Source organism: Panthera tigris, chromosome E2, assembly GCF_018350195.1.
Source record: "Panthera tigris isolate Pti1 chromosome E2, P.tigris_Pti1_mat1.1, whole genome shotgun sequence".
Taxonomy (NCBI): Eukaryota; Metazoa; Chordata; class Mammalia; order Carnivora; family Felidae; genus Panthera; species Panthera tigris.
The window spans coordinates 14,926,183-14,935,421 of record NC_056674.1 but is presented as its reverse complement, the minus strand read 5'-3'; the positions used below and the strand labels follow the sequence as shown (position 1 = coordinate 14,935,421).

Here is a 9,239-nt window from a genome sequence, read left to right as displayed (position 1 = left end):
CTCAGCCAACTGAGCCACCCAGGCACCCCAGCAGTGTACTTTTTTTCACTCTATAATATATGGTGAAGATTCTTCCACGTCAACACATATAGATCACTTTATTCTATTTAACTGCTGCAGGCCTCACTTACCCTGGAGTTCATGGACCCCTCCCCACCCCATCACCACAGTAAGACTCAAGGGAGAGTGAACTTGCATGAGAAAAAGATGCATTTTCATCTTCACTAACCTCTGAGAGTTAGTATTTCTTTCCATTAGGAAGGTAAGCAACAGGGGGTGGGGGGGGGGCGGGGAAGGAATGTAAGCAACAAAATACAATCGGATTAGCAGAACCTGTGACTTTGTTGCTAAAAGAAACCGCAGATATTTTCATGGCACATTACAGACGGGGCACATATCTTAACATATCACATCCTCTCATTACTACCTCCCAAGTATAGTAGTCGTGAAACCTATTGCAATATCTTATTACTTAATGCATTAATAAAGAGGCATGTGTATTATTGCAAACTTGTTCTTAAGTTTTGGTAACTGTGTTTCAATATAATAGTGTTCTTCATAGTCCTGTGTACTTATTTATTTACTTATTTATTTTAGTCCTGTGTATTTAATGTTATGCATTAAAAACACATTTGTGAATCAAGGCGTGATTATAGCAAGGTTGCAGGACACAAGATTAATATACGAAAGTCTCTGGTTTTCTTGTATAAAAGTAATGAACAATTTGAATTTGAAATTTAAAACACCATTTATGTTAACACCTCCTCAAAATGAAATACTTAGCTACAAATCTTTTTGAATAAAGCATGCAGCCCTTTCATATTATTTTTTAAATTTTTTTAGGTTTATTTATTTATTTATTTATTAACGTTTATTTATTTTTGATACAGAGAGAGACAGAGCATGAACGGCGGAGGGTCAGAGAGAGAGGGAGACACAGAATTCGAAACAGGCTCCGGGCTCTGAGCGGTCAGCACAGAGCCCGACGCAGGGCTCGAACTCACGGACCGTGAGATCATGACCTGAGCCGAAGTCGGACGCTTAACTGAGCCACCCAGGTGCCCCAAGGTTTATTTATTTTTTGAGAGAGAGACAAAGAGCGAGAGGGCTTGAAGGAGGGGCAGAGAGAGAGAGAGAGAGAGAAGGAGAGAGAGAGAATACCAAGCAGCACAGAGCCTGACATGGGGCTTGATCTCACAAACCATGAGATCATGACCTGAGCCACGATCAACAGTCAGACACTTAACTGACTGAGTCACCCAGGCACCCCTTAGCTACAAATCTTAGTGAAATATGAACAAAATCTAGGTGAGGAAAACCACAGAACTCTAATGAAAGAAATCGGAGGAGATCTACAGAGATACTCCATGTACATGGATAAGAAGACTCGATATTGCCAAGATGTCAGCTCTTCCCAAATTAATCTCTAGTTTCAACACAATCCAAATAAAAATCACAGCAAGTCATTTGTGGATATTGACAAACTGAAAATCCATACAGAGATTCAAAAGACCCAGAACAGCTAACGCAACGTTAAAGGAAAAGAACAGAGTGGGAAGACTGACACTCCCTGACCTCAAGGCTCCCTATAGAGCTGCAGTAATGAAGACAGTGTGGTGTTGGTGAAGGGCTGGGCAAATCAGTGGAACAGAGTGGAGAGCCCAGGAATGGACCCACACAAATACAGGCGATGATCTTTGAGAAATACTCAAAGGCAAATCAATGGAGACAATAGAGTCTTTTCAACACAGGGTATTGAAACAAGTGGACGTCACGTGCAAAAAAACACACGGATCTACACACAGACCTTATGTGTTTCACAAAGTTAATTCAATACGTGTCATAGAGCTAAATAATAAAATGTAAAACTATGAAACTCCCAGGACACTGCACAGGAGAAAATCTAGGGGACCTTGGATTTGGTGATGACTTTCTAGGTACTCGGCAAGCACAACCCATGAGAGAAAAAAATTGATGAGTTCATCTTTAGTCAACTTGAAAACTTCAGCTGGGAAGAGAATGAAAAAATTGCTCCCTCCCTTCTCCACCAGCCTTGAGAACCACGGCTTTGACAAAACCTGGAAATAACATCAGTGCCCACCAAGAGGGGATTGGTTATTAAATGATCCCTTTAGACTGGAAGCCTGAATAGTGGTCTGTGTGGGATGTTTTCCATTGCCACTCCAGCCTCACTCTTCCCTCCTTTCCAACCTGTGCCAGACCCCAGGAGGCTGACCTTTGGCCTCAGTTGGGTTCAGCCAATTGGAAGCCTCGCAGTAAGGCCAGGGCGAGGAAAGGAGAGTATTCATCCTCTGAGAGGTGAGAGTATATTTTATCCCCAGGCTTCCTCCCTGCAGGGCCACTACGATTTGTCTATCTGTCCATCCTGTGAACAAGATTCTCCTTCCCAGGCCAGGCAGCCACTCCCTCCTCTCCCCTGTCCCTTCAGGGTTAAGGATGACAGATCTCTCCCCCATCCAGGGCCCCAAGGCCGTTCACTACCCTTAGCCCTTTACTTTCACTCCCCAAACCCTTTGTAGATACTCCTGGTATTAAGCCCACCTCAAATTATCCTAAATTGATTGGGCCATCTGTTTCCTGCTGGGGCTCTGATACAGTATAATTAAAGATGCAGAGAAATGCAAATGACAGATACTCGTAAGACATAAAAAGCAGGCTACCAAACTGTACACAGCCTGGTTTCAATTTAGGAGAAATTACTCCTAGAAAGAAAGAAGAAAAAAAAAAAAAGGAGGGGGGGAAAGGAAGGAGAGAGAGCCCTTCACAGAATTGCTACTAATTGACAAAAAGAATTACCTCCAAGAAGTGGGATTAAAGACTTCCTTTAACTCTCCAAGTCGTATGTGTTTGTAGTGATCGAATCTTTGAATGTGTTACTTTGGGAATCCGAAAACATATGTGCAAACAAACAGGCATACACTTTCCACACACTGGAAACACGGTTCCAGAGCCCGGATGAGGGGGAGAGGTAGGTAGTGAAGTTAGAGGCAGGAATTTTTTTCTCCTTTGTGCACTTCTGTATTTTCCAAGCTTTCTCCCATGAATCTGCATTGCTAATTTTATCAGAAAACAAAGTAGTAGATTTTAAACTAAAATAAGGAGATTGAGACAGACAGCGAAATCCTAGGCTGGATGTTTGTCAGCAAAAGGAATCAGAGGCATATGGAGTTAGACGAAGTCAGAGACACAGACAGGAAGGAGAGACAAAGGAGGCCTCTCCAGACGGAGGGGGGGGGGGAAAGAGAAATGGAATGAGATGAACAGAGATGGAGAGACAGAAGGGGACTGAATCAGATACTGCGGGGGGGGCGGGCGGCAATTATGGCTTAGAGAGAAAGCCCTGGGGCTGGACTCTGGGCAGGTTCAAATCCAGCCTCTGTCCACTTACTGTGTATCTTGGGAAAGTTCCTTCACTTTACTGTGCCTCAGTTTTCCCATCTACAAAATGGAGGCAATAGTAGGACAGCCCTTGCAGACCCATTGGAGCATTAAATGTGACACCTGCATATCGATGACTTAGAACAGGGTCTAGTACCCAGTAAGTGCATTATAAAGGCCGCTTAGTATACTAGAATGGAGATAAGGACACCCAGGCTGATGACAAGAGGAGAGGATTCAGGCGGGGCAGAGACCAGAAATGGTGGCAGATCGTGGGGCCGAGCCACGGCTGGCACCGGTCCGCAGGCGGGTAAAGTCCTCAGCCCCGGGCAGGCGCCCCAGCGCTGACGTTCGGAAAGCTTAGCCGGCTCCGGACGGGGAAGTCCGGCTGCTCACCGTCTCCCAGCCCCGCACATAAAAGCCGCATGGACCCTGCAGGCGCCGCTGTCGCTGTCGAAGGTGGGCTCCAGCCTGGGGACAGCGGAAGGCGGGCGCTGCAGCAGCACGAGGGGGCACCGAGGACAGCGTGCAGGTGAGCGGCGAGCGGAGACGGGCCGAGGGCACCAGGGGGCTGCGGGCTCGCGGCGTGTCTCGGGCCCGCGCTCTGAGCATCGGTCCCGGCGCGACGCCAAGCAGAGGCAGGGGCTTGGACTCTTGGCGCCTCGCCTTGCGCAGGAGCAGAGATGGGGCCGAGGGGCGCAGCCGCGGTGGCCGTGGGGCTGTGGGTCTTGGTGACGGCGGGCGAGGCGGCGGACCCTGGCGTGACGACACCCCGGCGCTGCCTGCTGTCACACTACCGCTCGCTGGACCCCAGGGCGGTGGCGGCGGTCAAGGCGCTGAGGGACCGCTACGTGAGTGACGCCCAGACCTCTCCACCCGTCCCCGAGGGCGCCTGCGTCCCAGCGCCCAGCAGGCGCGCCTCGGATCTCAGGGCAGAATTCAGACCGCGGCGTCTTGCGGGGCGCCCCTGCGGTCAGCACACGCTCTGCCTCTGTGCCAGGCCCCAAAGGGCGCCCCCTCCAGGCCGACTCGGTTCCACGTCGGGGCGCCGGGCTTCGCAAGGCGACCGCGGGGTGCCTTTGGCCCACCGTGCAGGCCTTCCGAGAGCTACGGGATTCAGTGCACCATCCGCACAACCGTCCCCGGCCGGGAGCGTCCCACGTGTAGGAATCCCCGCCTTCCCAGCGCTTGGGGAGCGCAGCGAGGAGGCTCAGCCTCACCCCGACCCTTGTCCCACAGGAGGAGGAGACCCTGAGCTGGAGGCCGCGCAACTGCTCCTTTCGCGCAGGGAAGGATCCTCGGCGGCCCTGGGTGAGGTTGGCGAGCCGTCGGGGGCGCCCGATCCCCGAATTTCCCGGGCACCTGCGCGACGCTGGAGCTGCTGGCGGCCGCGCGGCGGGACGTGGGGGCCTGCGTGAGTACCGCCCGCGCCCCCGGCCCCTCCGGCTCGCTCTGCGCCCCCGGGCCTCCCCGCGAGGCCAATCTGTCCCCCGAACCGAAAAGCCGGCCCAGACACGATTCGCGTCGTCTCGGTGTCCCCCTATCCGGGCTTTGGTCTGCGGTGGGAGAGTCACTCACGGGCAGAGTCCCAGGGACCCTGGGTTCTTCGCCGTCTTCACGTCCCTCCTGTTCCCCTTGCAGCTCGAGCTGGTCCGGCCAGGCTCCTGGAGGAAGTCCCTCAGGCCACCGAGGACGCGTCCCCAAACGCGCAGAGCTGCGAGCGCAGCGGGCGGGGAGGCGGTGAGTCTGCAGGGGGCGGGGAGCCGTGCGAGGCTGAGATGGGATGGGAGCTCGGACTCGGAGCGCTGAGCACCGGCAGGGGAGTTGGTCCGCAAGCGAATTCCTGGCTCAGCCCGCCTCCGCCTCCTTCCCGGGTTCCAGGACTCGCCTGGGTGCCACGAAGCCAGCGTCGTCTTCAACCTCCTGCGCCTGCTCACGTGGGACCTGAGGCTGGTGGCAGACTCGGGGCCTTGTCTGTGATCCGGCCTGGGCTCGGCCGGGCCTGGGACCCGAAGCTCTGCGGGCGGGAGGCTTCGGGCCCCGCCCTCTGGGGGGTCCTTTGCAGCAGGCGGGTCTCTCAGCCAGCTCGGGAGATCCTCAGCCTCGGTTGGCGGGACCTCGACCCACCGGCACTGGGTGCCAGAGGTGCGGGTGCTTTGCCCAAGGCCAGAACAAGTTCCCCGGGATGCAGCGATATTTCCGTGGGACGCATTGCTCTATAATCTTCCAAGTTTGTTGAAGAAGAAACTTCAAACCTTGGGCGACTTTGGGCACTGTCCCCCCACCCCCACCCCCCAAGCACCTAGAGGCAGACTTACTTATGTCATTGCCTGGGTTACTCTGACCCGAGCAGGGCCGGGCCTCTGATTTGAACCTTCAACATCTCCTCTGAGATTCTATGAATCTGCGTCTTACATCTCCCCGCCTGAGCTGGTCTCATTTCTTGAGGGATTTGGGGATCGCAGATGTCAGAGCTCCCAGGTATTGTGATATTTTTGGATCCTCCTATTCATGTGTCCTTCTGCTTGTATGCGCTGTGTGCCTGTGGTGGTGATTCAGATTCTCCTGCTGTTCACTTTCACTTATTAAATGGTGTTACACTTACTAGTGCAAGCAATCGTTTGGAGATGGTGTGAGGCAGAGGAAACCAGACTTTGGACTCAGACCTGAATTTGATACCCAGACGGGACGTGTATTTGCCCAATGACTTTTAGTAAGATACTAGCCTTTTCTGGCTTTTAGGTGTTTTTTTTTTTTTAATGTTTATTTTTGAGAGAGAGAGAGAGAGTGGGGGGGGGGCAGAGGTAGGTGGGGTGGAAGGAGGGGGTGGGGGGAACAGAGGATCCAAAACAGGCTCTGTGCTGACAGCAGAGAGCCGGATACGGGGCTGGAACCCACCAACCGTGAGATCGTGATCTGAGCCGAAGTCCGTCGCTTAACCCACTGAGCCACCCAGGCGCCCCTGGGGTTTTAGATATCCTCATCTGAAAATGACCTGCTGATATTTCTCTTTGAAAGGTTCATTTGTCATCCATCCATCCATTCCATCATCCACTCGTTCTACATGGATGGTATTTGTTGGTTGCCAGTTATTTACTAGGTATTGGGGATATAGAGCCACAGCCATGTTCTCAGGGAGCTTCAGACCGCCGAAGGAGCTGATCCTAAAAGTTTGAGTAGCAGAGAGGAGGCCAATGTGCTGGAGTCCAGAGCTCCACAGAAGGGCGGCTGGGAGTGAGATTAGACAGGTTGGACAAGGGCCAGGTCTTATGGTGTCTGTGAGTCTTTGAAGTGCTTGGATTTCCGGGAGTTTACAGAGGGAGGCCTTGCAGCGTTTTAAGCCAGGAAGCCACTGCTCCAATGTATGTTTCTAAAAGTTCTGGCCTCATCAAAGGAGAGGGGACTGGCTTGCCTAAGAGTGGTTGAGGGAGTCTAGGAGGGATATGATGGTGAGTTAGACCTCAGCAGGGCAGGGAAGATGGTGATATGTATTCATAACTTTTGTGGATTAGAAATAATATATACAAAGTAAGTAGCACCTGACCCGAGAGGTGGAAATATCTCCAGCATGATAAAGGAGACAGAATGGTTGTAGTGGTTAAAAACGTGAACTCCGAAGTCAGAGAGATCCTAGAATCTCAACTCTGCCTACTTAGTTACCTCGTGATCTTGGGCAGATTACTTCAACTCTTCATTTCCAATTGATAAAAGAGTTATGATATCTTTCCTCAACAGGTGGTTGTGGGAATTAAAAGCGTCCAGTCATATCAACTGCTAAGGCATAGTCCCTGGCACAAAGTAAGGACTCAACATTAAGTCAATTTAGCGTTACTTTTTAAAAAGCTTTAACATGTAAACTGTCAAACAAGAGAGGAAGTATTCTCCTAGGGTCTTATCTGTAAAATGGATAAAGGAGACATAGCTGTTCCCAGCCCCCCACAAATTTCTCATGTCTTTTTGGCAGATTTCTTCCCCCATGTTATTCTTGGGTGAATCTCGATTGACCTAAAACCAATCATGGGATTCCCATTCCTCTAGGGATTAGCATAGGCATGACTATGTTCCTGTGTATATCAACCAGGTTCTCTGCAGCACACCAATGTCATGGTTGAATGAGACATTTATTTAAGCAGCGATGTTCATGGTTAAAGGAAACCAACAAAGAGAAATATCCCAGGCCCAGCCAATGGCCAGAAGCTATTACCATTCCTAAATCAGAAAGGACATGGGAGGGAGTGATTATCAGTCCCTTGACAGAGAATCTGGAAACCTACTTCTGCCAGCACACAGCCCAGCAGGGATGTAGACAGGGGAATAAACACCCAACTGCTCTCCCTAGCCCCCACAACTCTCTACTGACACCTCCCATGGGCTAAACCCGGCTGGAAGACAGGAGGCAAGCGACTAGGTTACAGTTGAGGTAATCCAGATTCCGAGACCTAGAACAGAGCAGACAGTGAATCTAGATGAGAGAGGACATGTTGCGTGGTGATCCCGTTCTGGCAGATGATGAGGGCGATGTGGCTTGAGGGGAGACAGGTGCTTGTATTGTTTCATGTGGGAGGCTGATAAATGGTTCTCCAAAAGATATCCACATCCTAAAACTAATCCCAGGAACCTGTAAATGTGACCTTATCTGGGGAGAAAAATGGTCTCTGCAAATGTGATTGAATTAAGGAAGACGTGAGGTGAGACTATCCCAGATGATGGGGGGGGGGGGGCTAAATGCCATGGCAAGTGTCTTAGAAGAGCAAGACAGTGGGAGATTACACACACGAAAGGGGAGGAGGCAGGGTGCCTGGCTGGCTCAGTGGGTGGAGCGTGCGACTCTTGGTCTCAGGGTTGTGAGCTTGAGCCCCATATTGGGTGTAGAGATTAGTTTTTTAAAAATCTAAAAAAAAAAAAAAAAAAAAAAAGAGGAAGAGGCAATGTGACCACAGAGGCAGAAGTTGGAATAAAGGGATGTGGCCACAAGCCAAGGAGACTGGCAACCACCAGAAGCTGGAAGAGGCAAGGAGGATTTTCCCCTAGAGCCTCCAGAGGGAGTATGGCCCTACTGATAACCTTGATTTTGGCCCAGTGATACTGATTTCGAGCTTCTGGTTTCCAGAACTGTGAGAGATTGAATTTCTGTCTGACACCACAAAGTTTGTGGTAATTTGTTATGGTAGCCATAGCAAATTCACAGCATTCATTATAGAGACTAGAACCTAGTCTCGTTAATTTTTGCAAAAAGGGTTTTATTACAGGATGTTAAACGGCTGACAGAAATGTCAGGAAGGTTGAACAAATAGATTCTGTATGGACCATTCTGGTACCACTTCAAGAGCCAAACCATAGATTGGGCTTCTCAAGGGCCCGCTTCTTTTCTATGATCAGGACCTGGACTGCTTCATTGGGAATTGGCTTCCACTGGCGTGTTCAGGAAGACAGCACAACCAGAAATCTGTCCCAGTGGGACAGCTGCCATCAGGAAATGCCTGTGATTAGAAAGACCACCACAGAACGGCATAGCCTTTCATGATGGCGGAGCCATCGGGTGAGTGGTTTCTAGCTCATGTCCACCATTCAGATCTTGTATGAGGGCATCTGACTAGACAAGCTCAAATGGAAGAAGGCAGACCCTGGCTGCAGGGGTGTCTGGGAAATGTAGTTTTTAAACCTTCTAGCCTCTGCAAGCATCAAGGCATACAAGAGGGAAGTTGAAATGGATGTTCAGCACCAACCCACCACATCCAAGACAGGTTTCCCAGCAATTACCAGGAAACACAAGGAGATCCCTTCTTCCCCTTCTTCGCCTGAATGTCTCTGTGTCTCTATAAGATGCCTGGAACTTCAGC

At 50.7% G+C, this 9,239-nt stretch overlaps 1 pseudogene; it reads left to right on the top strand.

Annotated features, from left to right (window-relative positions):
• The first annotated feature begins 4,082 nt into the window (after positions 1 to 4,082).
• Positions 4,083 to 5,379, top strand: LOC122234282 (annotated as a pseudogene).
• Positions 5,380 to 9,239: the final 3,860 nt, after the last annotated feature.